This window comes from Chiloscyllium plagiosum, chromosome 12 (assembly GCF_004010195.1).
Source record: "Chiloscyllium plagiosum isolate BGI_BamShark_2017 chromosome 12, ASM401019v2, whole genome shotgun sequence".
NCBI lineage: Eukaryota > Metazoa > Chordata > Chondrichthyes > Orectolobiformes > Hemiscylliidae > Chiloscyllium > Chiloscyllium plagiosum.
In genome coordinates, this window is record NC_057721.1 from 60,099,817 (window position 1) to 60,121,740 (window position 21,924).

General features: G+C 39.1%; 1 long non-coding RNA gene across 1 annotated transcript in view; it reads left to right on the forward strand.

Moving 5' to 3' along the window:
- The first annotated feature begins 3,178 nt into the window (after window positions 1-3,178).
- LOC122555571 overlaps window positions 3,179-21,924 on the forward strand; it is a 42,391-nt gene continuing 23,645 nt past the window's right edge. The window contains exon 1 of the long non-coding RNA XR_006313309.1: window positions 3,179-3,254. This is a non-coding gene — a long non-coding RNA (uncharacterized LOC122555571). The remainder of the gene's footprint in view (window positions 3,255-21,924) is intronic.

Here is a 21,924-nt window from a genome sequence, read left to right on the forward strand (position 1 = left end):
TCTCCTCATTCCTGAAGAAGGGCTTATGCCTGAAACGTCAATTCTCCTGCTCCTCAGATGCTGCCTGGCCCGCTGTGCTTTTCCAGCACCACACTTTTCAACATCCACTATTTATCAATCACATTATAGCCAATTCGCACAGGCAAATTGTGTGTTATAGCAAAACGATCTGTATGTCCTTTTTAAAACCAGATTTGGTCTCATGAAAGTCTAAGGTATTAAAGTCAAATAATGGAAGATGAATATTGATAGTCAATTTTCATTACACTCATCACACATAGTTGATCTGTATCTGTATCTCTGTATCTTGGCTTTGTGATCTCTATTATCCTTTCCTGAAAACAAATATAGCAATCTCAATTTTGACATTTTCATCTGACTTAGCCCCAACACCTTATCTTTGGAAGACAGTTTCAGATTTCAACTATCCTCATTGTGGTGTTGGGATTTCCAGATTATAGACCTTCATGTGTAGCTCAGTGTGGTTGTGGGGTAACTGTTGGTTTACAGCAATGGGTGGTTTTGGCAGGAGAGATTATATGGGTGAGCAAACAGACCTTGTGTGCTAGTGAATGAGACTGGTTAGAATTGAGGTGTGTAGTAGGAAGACAGAGTTGTTAAGCTGCTTGTGATTTGCTCGGGGGTCCCAATTTTATTGGTGATCAGAGGCTCTGATGGTGGCTAGGGTGTGGAGTAGTGGGCTGCTGCTCACTGGAACTGAAAGAACCACTCCTGCTTCTCTTGCCTTACATACATTGCTAGGAAAATGTTTACCTCCTGGATCCAACTTCCATTCCACTTGGGTAAAAATTAACTGTTAAAATGAAGGCACACAGAATCGTCATTACATTGAAATAACTAATACCCTTCCCATGAACGGGTTGCTGCTTGAGCCTTCCCTGTTCTCTGTTAAAACCAGAAGTGGAATATATTCCAGGTAAATATCACACAACACCAGGTTAAAGTCCAACAGGTTTATTTGGAAGCACTAGCTTTCGGAGCGTCGCTCCTTCATCAGGTGGCTGTCAAGGAGCAGTGCTCCAAAAGCTAGTGCTTCCAAATAAACCTGTTGGACTTTAACCTGGTGTTGTGTGATTTTTAACTTTGTACACCCCAGCCCAAAACTGGCTCTTCCAAATCATATTCCAGGTAGGCTTACCTCCCATTTCAGCTGGTGAGTACTGTATATCTTGTCTGATCCTCACTTTCTCTCATTAAAAATACAAAGCTATTTTGAATGCAATTTTGCTTCACAGTAGCTAAAATTAACAAGAATTGAAATTGCAATTTTATAATAGATCCTTGTGATGATTGATCTAAACCTAAACTACCTTTTAGCTTCACTTGACCCTTCAGCCCATGCTGTTTAATGAGGTGAAGCTGAATTTCTTCAGCTTTCATATTTTGGAGCAGGACAAACTACAAACTATGCACAAACAGTGAAGGTTTGGGAGTGAGCACAGTTAGTAACATTGGAGGAATTAGAATAATATTTTGTATTTGAGCTTAGAATTATTGATGTTTTCTAAATTTTGTGCATTTGGACTTGAATAATTCAGACAAGAGGGATCAGATTTCTGTAAAATCATTTGTGAAGATGGATTTTTTGTTTCTGATTTAAAACTGTAACTTTACATATGACACAAAGGTTAAATTGCTCTGTAGTTATGGTAAATGTGCAGACTTCCCAGGGCCATGATATCAGAGACTATGTAACAGACATCCAGAACAAATCACATATTACAAAAGCTCCTCACCATTAGATTAGTGGCTCCAATTTCAATGTCAATAAGGAATCTCGCATTATTAAAATAATAATTGGATTATTAGTGTCCTTTTGAAGAGAAATTAGGGATGGTCAATAAATGTAGGTCTCGCCAGTGATGCCTACATTAGATGAAAAAAAACTCTTCACCCAATAAAGATAAGGTGAGCTGACCTCCAATTCCTCCTTCTCCCTTGGTTCTTAACCTTCACTTTAGCTGGGGCCAAAATGAAATTGTATAACCCAGTTACAAAACTTAATAAACTATAAAAGCTGCATTCTCCATGACAAAATGGAATTGATCTGAAGGTGTCAACCCTTTTCTTAAAGAAATAATTATGGCCATGGCAGATGCTGTTTCTGAAAATGGATACCCAATGGCTAACCTTCCTTTTATTGGATTTTGTTATTTCTGGCTCTGTGTTCTAATAATGTTCAAGCTGTATACAGATAACCTTGATGGATATATTAAGTTTGAAAGGTACTGAAGAGGTCAGGCCTACGGATTATAGACTTGAATAGACATCAACATAAATGGTATTAATTTGTTTGTCACTAATTTCGTGTTCGCCTAAAGTGGTGACTAATGTCATCATAAAACTTCAGGACCTTTCTTCTTTTCTTTACTGAACAGCAAATGATGTTGAAATGTTTGGGAGATAATTGAGATCCAGTGACCTTGAGAAGGGCTTAAAAAGGCAGAAATCTGAAAGAAATCAAAGCTTTACTTTCCAAAATATCCCTTCCCTAACCTGACTGATGGCTAAATTGCAGTGAAGGCAAATGGTTTGCAAATGTCAAAACCTTCTTGGGAACAAAACCATGACAAAGTGTGGGAAAGCCTTCTACCAACTTACACTATTTACAAAAGAAAGATGAATTGATAACAGATGATTAAAAAATCAACAGTCAGCTACAGCAGAAATAACCACATTGAGAAAATAATTCTAACTCTACCTGGATGTGTTGCGGCTTTTAGTGGTTTGGAAATTGCTCTAACTCAGAGGAATGCAAGGTTTTGCACATCCTTGGCTGTTTTCCCAGTTACTGTAGTGAAGTAATAAAGACTTTAAAAAGTCTAGTGACTACTTTTGATTGCTAGCCATTAGTTTTCAGTCTACGTATGTATTGATTATCGTTACAAATACTTAGAAAATTATATCCCCTGTTGATGTCTTGTTCCTTTGAATTCACAACAACAGCAATTTTGACACCGATCAATAACAGGTTCTGTGCTAGAATAACCTTCTAATGCAGCGATAGTTTGTGGATCTTTTCAGTGTTTCTCATTCAGTATGATCCAGCTGTAAACCTAATTGTAATCAAGGTGCCTGCAGCTCCCTGATCCAATTACTGCTATTTTTATTTGAAGGCATTCACAGCACAAGCACAACCTCACTTTCAAACATCAGTTATCCGACATGATCTTCTCAGAATGGTAGCTCAGAAGAGAAGAATCGGAACCATGTTCAGCAAATTAAAAGTCAAGGTAGCCCTGGTAATTCTTCCTTCAAAACAATTAAACTATGAGTGCAACAGGGATTCGATCCTGATGAGAAACAAGCAGAGGTCTGGTTCAGTATTGATATGGTTGATTGCATTAAGTGATTTGGGGAAGTAATGCTCACTTTTTGAGGTCTCATTTAATTTCAACCCCCAGACATGCGAGTAAGTTCAAGTGTTGGTAATGTTTTATCGACAGGGAAATTTTATGTCTGCAGTAAGGCTGACAGCAATTGCCTGCATTGAATTGGCACAATGATCTGTAAGTACCAGTGCCCGAGTGCAAGGCATGGAATTGATCTGCTGTTACATTATTCCCGGACTATAATGAGTATGTGCTTTACAAAGTTTGCACTCATTTCCTTAACAACAATGGAAGCTTGGAACTGGTAAGGCTTATACTGGGAAGAATATTGCAGAAGCTGGAAATCTGAAAAATCAAACAGAAAATGTCGGAAAGGCACAGCGGGTCAGGCAGCATTTGTGGACAGAGAAATCCCTCTGTCGCGAAAATTCAATACACGTCCTTCTTTCTCCTCTCTTGTAACTGCTCAAAAGCCCATTCACTTCTTCCAAGTGAAGCAATGACTTATTTGCACTTCTTTCAATTTAGTACAGTATTTATTTCTTACATTGTCATCTTCTCTATCTTCGACAAACTAAAGACAGACTGTGTGATTATTTTGTGCAAAACCTTCACTTAGTACGTAAACATGATCTGAGTTTCTAGTTAATCCTCTAACTCCTCCCACTTTTTGATTTGATTTGATTAATTATTATTATTATGCCTGGGTACAGTGAAAACCTTTGTTTTGCATGGCAGATCATACCATACAAAATGTGTAAAGGTAATAAAACAGAGGGAGGAATACAATGTTTCGGTTTCACAGAAGGTACACAAAAAGCGAGGTCAACATTAAATTTGAGATTTGAAAGGTCCATTCAGATGTCTAATAATACCCAGGAAGAAGCTATTCTTCAGTCTGTTGATATGTGTGTTTATGCTTTTGTATTTTCTGCTTGGCAGAAGAGATTGGAAAAGATTATAACCAGGGTCGGCGGGGGGCGGGGGGGGGTCTTTAATTATGTTGGCGACCTTTCCAAAGCAGCGAGAAGTATAGATGGAGTCAATGGATGAGAGGTTGGTTTGTGTGATGGACTGGGCTGTGTTCACAACTTTCAGTAATTTCTTATGGTCCTGGGCAGAGCAGTTGCCATACCAAGCTGCGATACATCTGGAAAGAACGTGTTCTAAAAAAAATTGCAAGATTGATAAGAGTCTTTGTGGACATGCTGAATTTCCTTAACCTCCTGAGAAAGTAGAGGCATTGTCGTGTATTTTAGTCTTTGACCTGCCATAGTACTCCAAATAAGCTCAGCATTGTTGAGTGTGTAAGTTCTTCCAAGCCTGCAATGATCTAATGTAAATGTGAATGGTCTACCTAGAAGAACGACAGTCTGGTTTTGAAAATCAGGGGCGTGTGACCACATATGTTGTCAGAAAGGCTAAGTATTTCCAGTCTTTTCTGTAGTTATCTGAGTAGGTATGAAGTTGGTATGTGTGCAATACTTTGATTAGATCTGAAACAAAATTTCAAGATTTCTAAAATAGAGCGCTAAGTAACATAGAATGGTAAGCTATTTTGATACTCAAGCAACTTGAATGGAGGAAAGTCTGGAAAGAGCACTTTTTTCAATTCTTATCTGTATCCCCATAGAAGTTGCTATTTCTCCCATGGAAACTTCTGTTCCATTTACACATTATTTCTCATCAACTATTTGCTACACTAAAATTGCTGAGGCTGACTGATTCCACCATGGATAAAACCTGATCAAGGAGCTGACTACTGACTAATTTCAATAGAGGCAGCAGGGTAAGGAGGAGTGGGACAGATAGGTTAACAATTGATTAACTAATTGCCCAGGACTATCTATCTCCAGATAGTTGAAGAATAAATGTAGAGCAGAGAGTTTTCTCCGGCTCTGGTGAAATTAGGAGAAAGTGAGGACTGCAGATGCTGGAGATCAGAGCTGAAAATGTGTTGCTGGAAAAGTGCAGCAGGTCAGGCAGCATCCAAGGAATTCCTGAAGAACGGCTCATGCCCGAAACGTCGATTCTCCTGCTCCTTGGATGCTGTCTAACCTGTTGCGCTTTTCCAGCAACACATTTTCAGCTCTGGTGAAATTATGCAAGTGCAATAAAGGCACAGTCTGATACAACTATCCTATGACAGATTACCAACTAGCCGCCAGTAGTACAAGTGAGCAAATGTGTTTGAATATCAGCTTTGAAATTGCAAGGACAAAGAATATCACATTGCAATGCAATCTGTTTATCATGGACAATTAAGAAAACTACAGTAACACTAATAACATTTTTAAAAAACTATCTCCAGTTGTAAATTCAATATGTCATGGACAGATGAGCAGTATGACAAACACTCCTGACGATGGTTAGCAGACAGTCTGTTGGCAACACATAAACCACTAAGTCAGGTTAACTGCTGGAGATATTTATCAATTCCTATTGCTGGCAATGACATATTCTCAATGTCCTTTTGTAACTTGCAGTTAAATATTCACTGCAGTTACACAAAGTGATCGCTGACTTCTGGGATTGGGCTCCAGCTGTCCTTCCCTCCAGCAGATTCACTGTGAAGGAATTAAAGTGCTATCTAATACTGTGTGAAAAAATGTCAGCAGAAATCAAAATCAAATTTCCCTTGGAATGACATTGTAGTATAAAAATAACATTGCAAAGCAGTCTTCCATTGATTTTCTTGGATGACTTCTCCTTCGTGGTTTAGAGGTTGGAGATATTTCACCAAACTATGTCAGGGATCCAGGCACTGTGATGTGAATTTGTGACAAAAAGGGTAAACAATTACAGAGAGGGAAGACACAGGGAGTGTGCCAACCTATTTTTGAACACTATGGAATGGGGAACAGCTTCACAATGGATGCATATTTACCAAAGCCTTTGACTAAGCAGCCAGTTATTAGTATGTCTGGGATTTGGCACAGTATTTTGGTGTACAAGAAATATTGGCAGTGACATGTAGCTTGTGGTAGGACCTCACACAATGCTGGAAAACTATTATGTACTTAGTGAAAAATGCTGAGATTTGGGATGACTATTGATGAATGGAGTGACTTGGAATATCTGTTAACAAATTCCGTCACACATTGTACTATCTTCAACAGTATGTTTGTACTGAGGGGAAGAGGGAGAAGCTGTGCTAATGAACATTGTAGATTATTTGTGAGTTATAATTTGAAAGCTCTCTATTAAATCTCCTCACAAATGTCTCTGCTCTGGTGAAAATATTGTCAGTATACCAAATCATTTCTTTGCTTCAATTTGCAGTATGTGGATTCATATGAGTACAGTATAATGAAGCATTCAAAACTGTACACATTACTCCAACTACAAGCTCAACATGTTTTATAAAATAATTTCTAATTATTAACAAAAAACAGAAATTGCTGGAAAATCTCAGCAGCTCGGGCAGCATCTGTGGAGAGAAATCAGAGTTAGCGTTTTGGGTCAAGTGACCTTTCTTCAAAACATTGGCTTTATTGGCATTTTATGGCTTTATCTATGTACATTTTCTTCCAATAAATTTTACATGTGAACCCTACAGTCTTTGCATCCATCCAATGACTTTGGCATTTTTCCAGTGAATATAGACTCTTATTCCTTGATGTATGTTTTCCAAAATATTTTTCATCCTTCCATACATTCAACTGTATCTATTATCTGCTTCCCTGTTCCATCACCTGAGAAGTTCCAAATTCCAGCCAAAAATAATTTACAAATCTATCTTAATGTTTGCTAAACTCTACTTTGGTGTTATCAAAGACTATTGTCAGTGCCAAGTCTAAATTATCTTTTTATACCAAGAACAACCATGAGGGCTGGCAATTGTGAATTCCACCCCATTAGTTCCAGGAACAATGTACAAATAGCTACCATTCCATGAGTGTTACAATAGAAAGTATAACACTGAAGGTATAATAGAAGAAGAAACCCTGTGAACATTTTGAATGAATATAATTGAGTCAGGCCATAATAGGATTAAACACCCCATTTTAAGAATTTATTCCTAATGGATCTGCAAATAGCTGTACATCTGAAGCGCCTCATTTGTCATCTCTTCCAGATGTAATATTAAAGCTGGATGCTGTAAATCAAAGTTCAGCCAGAGTTTAAGATTTGATGGTAGGTATGATATATTACGGAGAATCTCCTGACACTTGTCTGGTGAAATTGAGCTCTGAAGTTCAGTTTGTCAATCTTCCATGCGCAAAGACACATCAGCAGGAATCATTGCGGAGATTATTAATGAGCAGGTGCACAGGTTGTCTGAGTTCTGAGCATGCACAATTCAATTTGTACTAGAACAAAGCCCATGCATCCTAATTTTTAGATTAATCCACCCAGTCTGGTTGCTGCGGACATCTTGAGGACACATTTTCTCTTCAGTTCTTGCTGTTAAAAATGTTACAGCATCAACAGACAGAGGTGAAAAATCTGCTCCACTTCATCACTCCTTCACCATCAGCCAATACCATCAGAAATGAGGATGGTGTACAATATGTCACCGAAAAATATATGTTAGTACATATAGAATACATATGTATTATTTCACTTATTGTGACGTCCGGAAACCAAAGAAAACTATATATATTAGATTAGAATTTTGATCAATTTCATGAGACTTAAGCTTTCTTTCGCTTCCTTATAAATAACTTATAGATTTGTACTTTAACTTGAAACAGTAGGATTAAATGTTTGCCAGCCCTGCTTGCTTTTAGGACTTCAGATGAATGACTTTAATTGAAAAGATAAAGATGTAATAGGTAGTACACAAGATATAAGAAAAATATAAGAAAAAGAATAAAACGGGAAGTTCTGTAGAAGGATGGAAGGAAGGAATGATTAAATAAGAACAGTGATGGTACAATGCCTTTGATTCTGCCAGGGCCACTCAGCTCTAGATTTTGTTATAACTTTGCTTCAAAATGTACAAAAGAGCTGAACTTCTAAGATAAGAGTGACTACCCTTGACATAAGAACAACACTTCACCCATTGTAACATCAAGGAATCCAAGGAAAATTGAAGTAAATGTTAAGTAGGGGGATTCAAACCTAACACAAAGGAAGATACTTGTCATTGATGCAGTCCAATCATCTGAGCCTCCGGATCACTGCAGATGGTCCTCAGGGTCATTAGTTCCCTTGGTTCAATCATCTTTAACTGCTTCCATCCATCATGAAATCAGAAATGGAGGTGTTCACTGAAGATTGCATGATGTTCAGCACCATTTACAAATCCTCAGATGCTGAAGCAGTCCGAGTCCAAATGCAATAAGCCTTGGATTATATCCAAGTTTGGGCTCACAAATGGCAAATAAATACTGTGACTAAAGAGCAAGTCTGAGGCTGGGAATTCTGCAATCAGTAACTTACCTCCTGACTCTCCAAAGTCTGTCCACCAGACACAAGTCAGGACTATGATTCTATCCTGCACTTTCCTGCATGTGTATAGCTCCAACAAATTTTAGAAAGCTTGGTCTCACCCAGGACAAACCAACCTGCTTTAATGGCTTCTCATCCACCACGTTAAATATCTACTCCTTCAACACCAGTGCACAGTAGCAGCAGTGGATACCAGCTGCAAGATGCATTGCAACAACTCATCAATACGCCTTGAACAGGAACTTTTAAATCTGTGACCATTGCCACCCCAGAAAGGATATGGTGGCAATTGCATGGGAGCTCCACCACCTATATAAAAAACATACATGGACTTTGAACGGAGTCACTTTTCCTTCACTGTCACTGGATCTATAATCTGAAATGATCCCCTAACAGCATAGATGCCACATAGACACAAACAGTTCAAGAAGGTGACTCATCATCAAATTTGCAAAGGCAATCAGGGATAGATAACAATTGATGGTCCTGCCAAAAAAAGTCTCCATATGGAGAATAGATTTTAAAGAAATATGTGACAATAAAAGGCAACAAAAGATTGGTCTAGAGGAACTGAAAATGACAAAAGTAGAATCAAATGACTGGAAGACATCTTTGAAAATTAGGAGAATGGGTAATGCTTCAGACAGTTGAACTCAATATCTATTGACAAGGTTTTTAATTGCTGAATTGAAAGATGATGTGTTGCTCCTGATGTTTCATGGGAACAGTTTAGGTACCTGAAGATGGAAAGGTCTGAGCAGTTGTAGAATTAAAATGATCAGCAACTGGAAACGTAGGTTCACAATTTGCAGCCTGAATGTATGTGTTTGGCAAAGTGCTCAATGAGTTTGGGATATTGGTCTCCCTAATGTAGAGATAATATCATGGGCAGTCAAGTGTACTAAATTGATTGAATTACAAGTAAGTTGAATCAAGATTCTGGCCAGAAAAGACCATAAAAGACAATTGCTCACTGTCTATCATGCAAATTCATGGAAAGACTTATGGCCACCACTTATGACCCTGAATGGTGCCCAGTTTACCTTAGATTTCCATTGAGGAAGAAGACTCAAAAATTTGAGGAACAGGTTAAGTTTGCTGTCTTGTACTGATAGTTTGTAATAAATACCTGAATGGTATTCTTCACGAACAAAATGGCCCAGCCAGTGAGATCCACATACCATGAGTGAATTAAAAAGAAGGATACTGCCATGAAGTCATAAAGACGTTCTTGCTACCTCACAAATGAGTAATACAGGAAAAAGAAACTTCAGTTCTATTGTGATGCCAGGTATGTAGGCTTACATTTATTCACAACAGGGCCCTAATACTGTATACTGCAAACTTTTCACTGAGCAAAGAGTAGTGAGGAAATATAATCCCAGTTCTATCCTCATGGCAACACCCTGACCAATTAAAGTCAACTTGCCTGGTTTAGATTTAATCAATTAGCTAACAGTTTCTGCTTTGTATCCATGCCAACAATACTCCAATGAAGCAGTATGCCCTTCTCAGTTGCTTTCTGATCAGCCTGTTCAGAGGAGGTTATTGCACACTACCAATTTTCAATTCTATTGCAATTCAAGATCAGGTTTTCCTCAGCTCTGAATATTTCTGTGAATGAGAAGCTAATTCCTCCATCAACATATCCCCGCAATTATGTTCCCTAACTACCCTAACTACCACTGGCCCCTGACAATCCCCTCTTGACCTTGACTGGACGGAACCGCAGGACTGACTGTTGTCCACCCATTGACCCACTTGAAAGTATAGCACCAACTGGTAAGTGACCAGACTGATTTCTGTGCATCTCCCTGACTAATTTCCTGCAACACTGTGGACCGCTTGTATCAGATCCGCCGGACTAACTATGGACCCTCTGACCACCCCAAGCCCCTGGACAGACTTCAGAGGTGAACCTTCACCCACTGTGTCAGTACTCCCCTACTGACGGTTGTCTCCCTTGACTTGGCTGAGGATGACTTCTCTTAGACTTTGAGACATGACCATTTGGTTAAAGCAGATGCACTGGGTTTGCCACATCTGCTGCTGGCCCATGGTGCAGGTGTGAGATTGGGTGTAGAACAGTACCACAGGAACATGTCCACCTCTTGAATGACCACTGCCTGCACATTTAACATTCTGCCTGGCTTTCTGTCTGCACTAAGCAGCAAGCAAGCTAGAGATACTGTGAGCCTGTAAGTGCTGGCTGAGAGGTCAAAGTGCAAAAAGGCAAGGAAAGGCAGGGATGATGTGGGAATTAAAGCAGATACAATGTGAGTGAACACAATGTGAGTGAAGACAGCAAGTGAGGATCTCTGAGATGCAGGTCAGTGTCCTGGCAGCAGCATTTCAATGAAAGGTGATATATGCTCCAAATTATTGCTTGAAATACAGAATGATATAAGTGTATCAGAAGAGTGCCATGAAGTGCAGTGAGGGTGGTATGTGTCTGATGCCAAAATCCATGGAATGGGAGTGTGAGTCATCGCTGGCCAAGAAGCATTCACTGAGATGTTGGCACCTGATGTCCAAGATTGTGTGTAGTAAAATTAATAAAACTCAAATTTAGGAGCAAGTCAATCACATTTATAAAATCAAAAGCTTTTGGGAGGTGCAGCATGATTCTGACCCTAACAGTGGCACTTGACCATGTTGTCTCTCCCCGAAAAACGGGTATAGCAGTTTTCATAGTCTGGATGACATGTACAACAAAAGCCCGCGAAAGAAGGTTTCTTATGTTCTGCGCATGTGCATGCAGGGATCGCTATTTCCAGGAACGGAGTACCACAACACTGTGTTCTGTAATTATTTCTTCTTTAGTTAGTTTCTATTTTCAATTGCATCTGTAGAAGTAAGCTGCAGTAACCAGCTAACTGCTCTGGCGGTATGTTAGAGAATTGTCGCCATCGAATTACTATCTGATGAATGGGAGAATGGGAAATAATATATTAATGAGATGTGATTCAGTAACAACAGGATATTAATGCAGGCTAAGACATACAAATAGAACTTTCGCTGCTCACATTTCCCCATCCAAAACTTGGAAAGTGGGACATTTTGCTCTTAATGTTGAGAATCTCCTCATGGCCATCTCCTGTGATTTTCCTAACTTGCTTACCAATATCAGTGTCAACCAGGGAAGGGGAAAATTCCACCGACTAACAAAGAAAGATTATGCCACAAATCTCAAGTCCAGGGTGATAGCATAATCTTATAAACTGGTCACATAATTCCCATAAATACAACATTTTAGACCATGAACATATTGAGATTAGATTCCCTACAGCATGGAAACAGGCCCTTCGGCCCAACAAGTCCACACCCACCCTTCGAAGAGTAACCCACCCAGACACATTTCCTTCTGACTAATGCACCTAACACTATGGGTAATTTAGCATGGCCAATTCACCTGACCTGCACATCTTTGGACTGTGGGAGGAAACCAGAGCAAACCCACGCAGACGTGGGGAGAACGTACAAACTCCACAAAGACAGTCGTCCGAGGCTGGGATCGAACTTGGGTCCCTGGTGCTGTGAGGCAGCAATGCTAACCACTGAGCCACCATGGTCCCAGGTTCGATCCCAACCTTGGGCGACAGTCTGTGTGGAGTTTGTACATTCTCCTCATGTCTGCGTGGGTTTCCTCCCACAATTCAAAGATGTGCAGTTTAGGTAAATTGGCAAAGCATAAATTGCCCATAGTGTTCAGGGATTTGTAAGTTAAGTGCATAAGTCAGGGGTAAATGTAGGGGAATGGGCCTGGGTGGGTTACTCTTCAGGGGGTCGGTTTGGACTTGTTAGGCCGAAGGACCTGTTTCCACAGGATTCTAATACTTCTAAAAATAGTGTACTCGAAGGGATATTGCATATTGTCAGAAATCCCAGGGTTCTTGTCCTGCAATTTCATTGATGGGGTGGCACAGTGGTTAGCACTGTTGCCTCATAGCACCAGGGACACAGGTTCGGTCCCAGCCTTGCGCGACTGTCTGTGTGGAGTTTGCACGTTCTTCCTGTGTTTGCGTGGGTTTCCTCCGGGTGCTCCACTTTCCTCCCACAGTCCAAAGATGTGCAGGTCAGGTGAATTGCCAAGCTAAATTGCCCATAGTGTTCGGTGCATTAGTCAGAGGGAAATGGGTCTGGGTGGGTTACTCGTCGGTGTGGACTTGTTGGGCCGAAGGGCCTATATCCACACTGTAGAGAATCTAATCTAATATTGGGTTTGCTATAACAGACTTGGCACTAGCTGCTAACATTGAGTGTGTTATTGATGGAAAATTTGCAAAGTGTTTATTTTTTAAGTTTTTAAATCTTTTTCTCCTAAGTAGGGAATATGGTACACATGCTGCATTTAGTTTCATTAATTAACCTGGTCAGATATGTTGTGCCATATTTCCAGAGTTGGTGGGATTCAAATCCACACTTTCTAGTGCAGGGTGGGGACATTACCACTGTACTACAAAACCCTTAGCTGAAATTTAATCAGATTAAATTCCCTACAGGGTGGAAACAAGCCTTTTGGCCCAACAAGTCCATACTAACCCTCTGAAAAGTAACCTACCCAGACTCATTTCCCTCTGACTAATGCATCTAACACTTTGGGCAATTTTGCATGGCCAATTCACCTGACCTGCACATCTTTGGATTGTGGGAGGAAAGTGGGGCACCAGGAGGAAACCCACGCAGACACAGGGAGAACATGCAAACTCCTCATAGGCAGTCGCCCGAGGCTGGGATCGAATCCGGGTCCCTGGTGCTGTGAGGCAGCAGTGCTAACCACTGATTCGCCGTGCCTCCTGTAACCCCTGCCGCCCGCTGACTTTGTTCATGATAAGTCATAAACAATGGCCTGCAGTAGTCTTGTTCTTAAACAGTAGACAAACTGTAACAGGAACTGTCAACTTTGCATCTTAATCCTTCAGCAATAAAAATCACAGCAGAAGTGCCAGAGAACAAAATGAAAATTAATTTCTGTGTATGTTTAAATGTACAATCAAAAGGGACAGTACTTCATTGTTTATTGTTCACACTGACAATTTTCAGATATATTTCCAAAAATAATTTGACTGTGATCCAGAAGAGCTGGAATAAATATTATTCCCAGAAACAGAAGCTCTCCGGCAACAAGGGCCACAGGGAATAGATGAGTTCTAAATTCCAGAAGAGACAGATAATCCTCAAACAGTGAAAACAATTCAACAGATACAGCAAATCCTTTGAGATACTCAGCACCAGTTAATAAATCCCATATTATCAGACAAAACTCAATTCCATAAATGCAAGAGAGCTTGTCAGCCTTGCAGGTCAACATCGGCACTCTCACATCAACACATCACGACAACATCCATCCCGTTGAAGGGAAAGCACAAGATGGCATTGAAAACAAAAGCTTCTTCAGAGTTTCAGTTGGTAAATGCAAATCTGTATCCAAGTCTTGCAGTGCTGGCTATGTGTGTGTGTCAAGCTGCTGATCTAGCTGATGGTGATTGAGTTTTAAATTGTTCTCAGATCCCCCAAGCCAGAGGTTTTTTAGATTAGATTACTTACAGTGTGGAAACAGGCCCTTCGGCCCAACAAGTCCACACCGTCCTGCCAAAGACCAACCCACCCAGACCCATTCCCCTATGTCTACCCCTTCCCTGCCACCCACACAGATCCATTCCCCTACATTCACCCCTTATCCTAACACTACAGGCAATTTAGCATGGCCAATTTACCTAACCTACACATTTTTTGGACTGTGGGAGGAAACCGGAGCACCCGGAGGAAACCCACACAGACACAGGGAGAATGTGCAAACTCCACACAGACTGTCGCCCGAGAAGGGAATTGAACCCGGGTCTCTGGCGCTGTGAGGCAGCAGTGCTAACCACTGTGCCACCGTGCCACCCACAATATGTCATGTTTTCTGCTCCTGCTGGCTATCTGGTAGTTTTGTTTTAGAAAGTGAGATGTGCGTGAGAACAAAATGTGGTAGGTAATGTCTCATGATGATCAACTATCCTATTAACATTCATGGGGGGGCACACGGTGGCCCAGTAGCTAGCATTGTTGCTTCACAGGGGCCCCGGTTTAATTCGAGTTGGGCAGCTGTCTGTATGGAATTTGCACATGCTTCCCCATGTTCCCTCCAGGTGCTCTAGTTTCCTCCCACAGTCCAAAGATGTGCACATGTGGTGGGGTTGGCCATGCTAAATTGCCCATAGTGTCCAGGAATGTGCAGGCTAGGTGGGCTAGCCAAGGGAAATGTGGGGTTACAGGGATAGGGTAAGGGGGGTTGGTCTGAGTAGGATGCTGTTCAGTGGGTCAGTGTGGATTCAGTGGGGATTCTATCAATATTAAAAATTTACCATTTAAACTCAGAACACATCAAACATTACGTAACAACACAACAATAGAGGCTGGTATTCCAGAGGCCCCAATTAAAATACAATTGAGTTTCTTTTAACACAATAAAATGTGGTTTATATAACACCATGAGACTCCCAGTTGTTTTAGGTGGGTGACTTAAAGCTATAGTTGACAATCAATAATGTTGGGAAATACTTGATTTTCTTTTTGGTGAATAACACTGCCCACCACTCTAACCCCTCAGTTTTAAAACCAACAGAAGATATAGGGTTAGAATTAACTCTTGGCTTGCGAAAAGACAACCTCTAACCTTTTTGAACAATGTGCTGGTTGATCTAAAAACATACAAAAAGTTTATGATACTTTGGTGCATGAGTTGGAAAGCATGGATTGTCACACAAACGTTAACAAATTCTTACCAATAAATAAAAATATTGTTTAAGTTGAGAAGCTCAATGTTAATGCTGAGAATTTTTTAAAAATAGTTAGTCTGCACCCATGAGAACAAAGAGTTCTTAGAATTAACAAATAGTTTTAATAAGTTGTTTGAACTAAAATCACCAGATTACCACATGCTGAATGGATATGTTGTCTTAAGAGATAAGTACAACTACATGGAGCGATTCCTTAAAATGATACGTCACAGTACACAGCTGAAATTATCCAGTTTGTTCAGCAAAACATTATGTTCAGTAACTTCCTGATGGCTTAACGACCACCAGATTTCACTTGAAATCCATATATGACTAGTTCCTAATGTATTTGTTAATAATGATTTACTCAATATTGACACAATGCAACAAGAAATGGTACCTTGATTGACCTACCTAACAAGCCAATCAACAAAGACTGACAATTTGGTGATCAAAGCATAAAGATTATACTTCTGATATTGTGTTTTTAGGGAATAATGACTGTGTTTAAAAGGCTTTAGTTGGAAAATTGAGTACACTTCAGGATGAATCTCTGGCAGAAATTTGGCAGAATTGGGGGATGCAAGATTTCCAGCATCTGCTGGCAGGCCAGGAAGCAGGGGAACTGAGTGACCGTGACTATAGGACTCCCTGATACACTATTCCCACATCTATTTCCCTAGTTGGAAAGGGGGATGCTGGAACATCTTGGCCACTCATGAAGAGGTGACAGGATGCCAAACAAATTAACTTTTGACCACTTTCTCAGGTCACTGGCATCTTCCCACCAGCCAAGTGCTCCCCTGCCACTTGGGGAGATCAGCAGCTGATTGGAGATGCTGTCCCAGCAGCTTCTCAGAGTTGGGGAAGGATGGTTGAACTAAGTTTCTGGAGGCATGTGACCATAAAGATGGCAATGGCTGCCTCATGGCCCCATGCTTAGAAGGGTTTTCCTTCTGATCCCGGGATCTACCTCACTGAGCCCAGCACAACAATACGTTTCTCACCTCCTTTGAGAATGTCTCAAAATGGAGAAAGTTAAAAATCACACAACATCAAGTTATAGTCCAAAGAATTATTTGGAAGTACTAGCTTTCAGAGGGCTGCTCCTTCATCAGGTAACTCGTGGGGCAGGATTATAAGACACAGAATTTATACCAAAAGAGCACAGTGTCATGTAATTAAAATGATATCTTGAACAAACCTAAATTGGATACAGCAGAGGAAGCCTTAGAGAAGATGGATAGTACAATACAAGGATAGAAATGAAAGATATTTCAGTGGTCACAGAACCTTCCAATACAGAGGCAGATGCTTTGACCCATTGAGGCTGTGCTGGCTCTTTGTAAGAACAAGTAATTAGTCCCACTTCCCTGTCCTCTCTCCTTGCAAAAGTTAATGTTTCAAGTGTATGCCTAATACTCTTTTGAAATTCATATTGCACCTCCATCCACTTCCTTCTCAGGCTATGAATTCCAGATCATAACTCACTGTTTTAAAAAAAAATCTCTTCACTTCTCAAAGTTTTATACAAATAATCTTATCTGTCTAGTCTAGTTACTGAGCCTTGTGTCTTTGGAAATAGCTTCCCCTTCATAATTTTGAACACCTCATAGAGTCTCTGCTTGATTTGTGTCATATAACGTGTGTTACAATAAATATAAAAAACATTGCCAGTTTGTAATTCCATGACATCTGACATTTCTTCCTGTTCTTATCCAACATTTATTTTAAAATATCAGTTAACAATTTGTACTGTGCACTCTGTTCCTCCATGTTTTATCCTATTTGTTCTTATGAAGATTGAAAACTCCTCTGAACAAAACTGAGGTCCATTGTCAGACACAATTTCCTTTGTGAATCCATAAACAGCGATCAACCTATGTAAACTGATTCCCTCCCTGAGGACATTACGGGTCAACCGACAACACATGAACTATAGCAGTTCAAGAAGTCAGCTTACTACCATTTTCTCAGTGGCAACTAGGGACGGACAATGAATACTGGCCAGTCAGTGATGCCCACGGTCTATGAGTCAACAAAATAAAACTCTCACTTTATACTCATTGTTATTCGCTACATCAGACATTCTCAACACAATTCAATGGGCTGTCGATCACAATGAATGTCTGTTCATATGCAAATTCTGCAAACCTAATGTGTAGTCTCTCTCATACTCTCAATGGACATTTCTATGTTTGCAAAGGAACTAAAGAAGTTCTGAAGAAGTCATATTGGACTGGAAATGGTAAATCGATTTTTCTCTCTACAGATGCTGCAAAACCTGCTGAGTTTTGACTGCATCTTCTGTTTTTCTTTAAATTTCAGATTTCCAGCATTCACTGTACAATGCTTTAATTTTAAAACAAGATATGTATACAACATCCCTTTCTTTTCCAAGGAAAGGTTTAAGCATTTACAGTGACAAGCAAGAGTTTCTATAACATACTGGCAATTTATTGAGATATCCAGATTTCATGATGGTAATTCTGTCCACAGGACTGTTGGTTACAAGAGTTACCAATAATATTTACTGTTATTCCTGTTTGTGTTGTTGAGATTCTGCTCATAGAGCCGTACAACACGGAAACAGACCATTCAGTCCAAACAATCCACGTTTTGCACCCTGAATTCTTCTAAGCCTACCAAACTGTTAGCATTCTGTTCATCCAATATAGTTTTATAACAACAGCCTCCTCAAATTTTTTACTTATTTTCTTGGATGCCTGGACTTCTTCCATTCGTTTGCTTCAGATTTGTTTGTTTTCTTTTAAGTGATGATTTAGTTCTTTCACTAGAGCATCATTGCTGGCATTCATTTCTGAAAGGACTACCACATGAGTGATTTGCAACTCCTTGGTTTGTGTGCTAGGCATCCCAACTGTTTCTAATGTTCAATATTTCTTTGATTTCAAGCCAGTGTTTCTGTCTCTGCTCCTGCTGAGCTTGATCTGTTTTATGTATGAATTACCTCACATCTTCTTTCTTTCATTGGTTTAATGAAGTAGAGCTTGTAGCTCATCCTGATTTCTTTCTTTTCAACCCTTCACTTACCTTTGTGAGCTGAGAGGAGATATCCCATAAAAATCTTTTTCTTCCTAAAGATGGTGTTCTCAACTTTGGATTTATCTTGATTTTGTTGTTCAGCTGCTTCCTCTTGAAATTCGTTCACAAATTCACAGAAGATTAGGAGAAATTACTTTTTGATGGATATACGACATTACGACTTGTGAAAGTGGGAAAAATGAGCCAGTTGGATGCTGGAAATGACTTTCAACTGGCTCCTACATAGATTGCAATTTATGAAGAATGCAGTCTAATATATAAAAGCGGTGTGAGTTTTTCAGTCATGTAAAGGAGGATAATAAATCTATGGTTTAGTGTATTAGTTGCCTACTAATTAATGTTTAGTTAATGTTGATTTTAGTTTGTTATTCCACTAAAAGTATTAAAACATGAAATTTGGTTGTGTGATCCTTTGATCTAGTTATTGGAAATTCAAATATCTTTTTGGAAAGTATCAGTCTCTAAGAAGAGTGTAACAATAGTTTCCTTGATTTGAAAAATATTCAATTTTCCAATTCTTTCTACGTATGTAAACTTACTCTAATCTTCTTTTAATACTTTATCTGTGACCACTGTTGCGCTGTTAAATGAATTCCACTTATGTTCTCACAGCAAAGATTTCTTGGAAAAAACGTGCCTCATGGACTTCATCTTCCTTGTCTTTTCATTATTAGAAAAAATTTTAAGTGATATGTCCATCCATACATAGATAAGTCTGATATCAATCACATATCAGTCGGGTTAAACATCAAGTACATTACTCTTTAAAGTGTTATATATCGCTCGGTTAAGATAATAATTTATCAATAAAGGTAATTGAAGCAAAACAGTGAAAATTACCAAAGATGACTGAGTAATTACCAAAAAAAAATTGAATACTGATTTTTGTTTTCAAAGCTGCCAGAGATGAATAATGTGAATGTCAGAAAGCCAAACAACCAAAGTTCATTTTTGTTCCAAAATTCTTTTAGTGGTCTTAACTTTAAGCTCAGCCATCCAATTACATATCCACATAAAAGAATAATTTTGTGACCCAAAAACATGAAATTCAACATGATTCATAATGAATTTATCCATACCGTGCTTCCATAACATTATAAATCCTTGCAACAATTTTCAATCCCTGTAATAACAATGTATGACTTATGTTTCACCCCTTCCCTGATTTTCTGTTACTTGGCTAAGCTTCTAGCTTGCTATTAGTTATTTAAATCATTGTTATGGTTTCATAAAAAAAACGTTTTCAAAGTCTTCCCTTTATCAATATCTGCCTTGTATATGGAAAAGTCAGGTGACCATTCCTTTGACTGTGGATTTTGCATAGCTTCTTAGAAATATTTATATGCGGTAGAAAATAATCCATTATTTAATTCATAGAGAGTGTTGTCAGAGGAGATCATCAACTAACCTAAAATTGGATTTTTAATTGAGATATTTCCAACCTCAAACTGCATCTCGAAACCTCATATACCTTTGGAAATCTAATCACTGATGTTAATGTGCCTCAAAGCATCTAAAAAGGATTAATTACAAAGAGTTCCACAAGCAACACCTACTATGATGATGGCTTGTGAACTTTTGGGAGAACAGTTTAGGATCTCAGAGGGTAAAATGCTCAATCCAAGCCCTCTTTGTAGTCATGGTAATAATGTCTGTCATGGTAATAATGTCTTTCATGTCAGTTTAACCAGTTGTTAATAAGCAACAAATTATGTCCGCTTGTAAAACGAACAATAATGAGAGAGCATGGATTTAAAGTAAAGAATTAAGAGTGAAGGGAGAAAAAAAACATTTTACACAATGAGTAGTTAAGATGTGGAATGAATTGTCTGGAAATGTGGTGGAGACAGGTTCAACTTAGTCATTAGAGAGCACATCAGATGGCTTTTTAGAGAGAAATTGTGTACAATGATATGGAGGAAAAGCAGAAGACTGTCTCTGGGTAATGATACTCATTTGAAGAACCAATTTGATGGATCAAATTGCATCCTTCTTCACCATAACAATTCTGTCATTCTGAGAACTTGACATGTGAATACAATTTGCCACTTTGGAGTCAATCTAGAAATAAGGAATGGTGTTTAAAAATTGGGAATTTTTTGTGGAAGGGGTTCATTATTATCTGTGGAATTCTCTTCCCCAGAGACCATAGGAGGTTGATCACTATAAATATTCAAGGCTGAGTTAGACAACATTTTAATGAACAAGAGAATCAAGGATAGTAACGGTGGTAGCAGACAGGAAAGTAGGAAAATCAGACCAGACAAAATGTCATCAACTGGTGGAGTAGGACAAGATGAAATGGTCTACTCCTCCTCCTAATTCTTGAGTTCTCATGAAGGGATTTCTTAGTCTTTCTCATAGCAAGGTTGACATCACTTATACTGTACATCACCATTTTCCTTCCAGTATGCAATGTCAAATTTTCCATGTTGCATTCATCTGTGATAGTTCCATCACTTCCAAATTTTGTCTATTTCATTCTGTAGTTCTCTGGCTGCTCATCAGTTCGCAATTTTCTTTTCAGTTTAGTAACATTTGTAAACCTGACAAACTCACATTAAGCATCATTTGTGAGACTTAGTAGAAAACCTGCAGAGTTAATGTGCATCTTTTATTGATAGCCGGCAGTGCTGTGTATATTTAGAACTGTTTTACTAAGACCTCGTGCACAATTGCTGCAGGCCCTGGCAGGAGCAAGAGACTTGATCTGGTCACCTCTTTGCTTCCAGCACAAAATGAGTGGAACCACTGAGTGTAATGACAGTAAATTCTAATTGGTATGTTTTTGTTAGGTTGTAATTCTAATTCTCAGCTGCAAGCAGAGAATGACGACATAAAAATAATATTAATTCAGTAATTGCAAATTTCAAGCTCATTGGTTTTCAAATATAATCAAAGGACACCAATAATTACAAAATAAACTTATTATCACTGATTTTTTTTTTGTCTGACTATGACCACCCCTAAATAGAAAATATGCAGCAATTGCATCAGCTAACTGATTAGGAGCAGGTATATGCATTTGAAAAGTAGAATGCTCCAATAAATACACAGGTCATTAACAATAGGCAATCAGCCCTTCCTCGATGGAAGATTTAATACATTTTACATGAATTTCCTTAATGTTGTCAGTGGTGAATAGAATGACGTGTTAATCAAGCAAACAATGTCTATGGGATAACAGACTGAAATATAAATCTTTCATTATTTACTTGAGACTCAAGTGGGCACATATCATGTTTAATTGATGCTGCTGTAAGTTGCTCATCATTTCCTGTATGCACTCTTGCCTATTAATTGGTGGACCAAATTCCTATTCTTCACCCGGATGTTCCTTTATT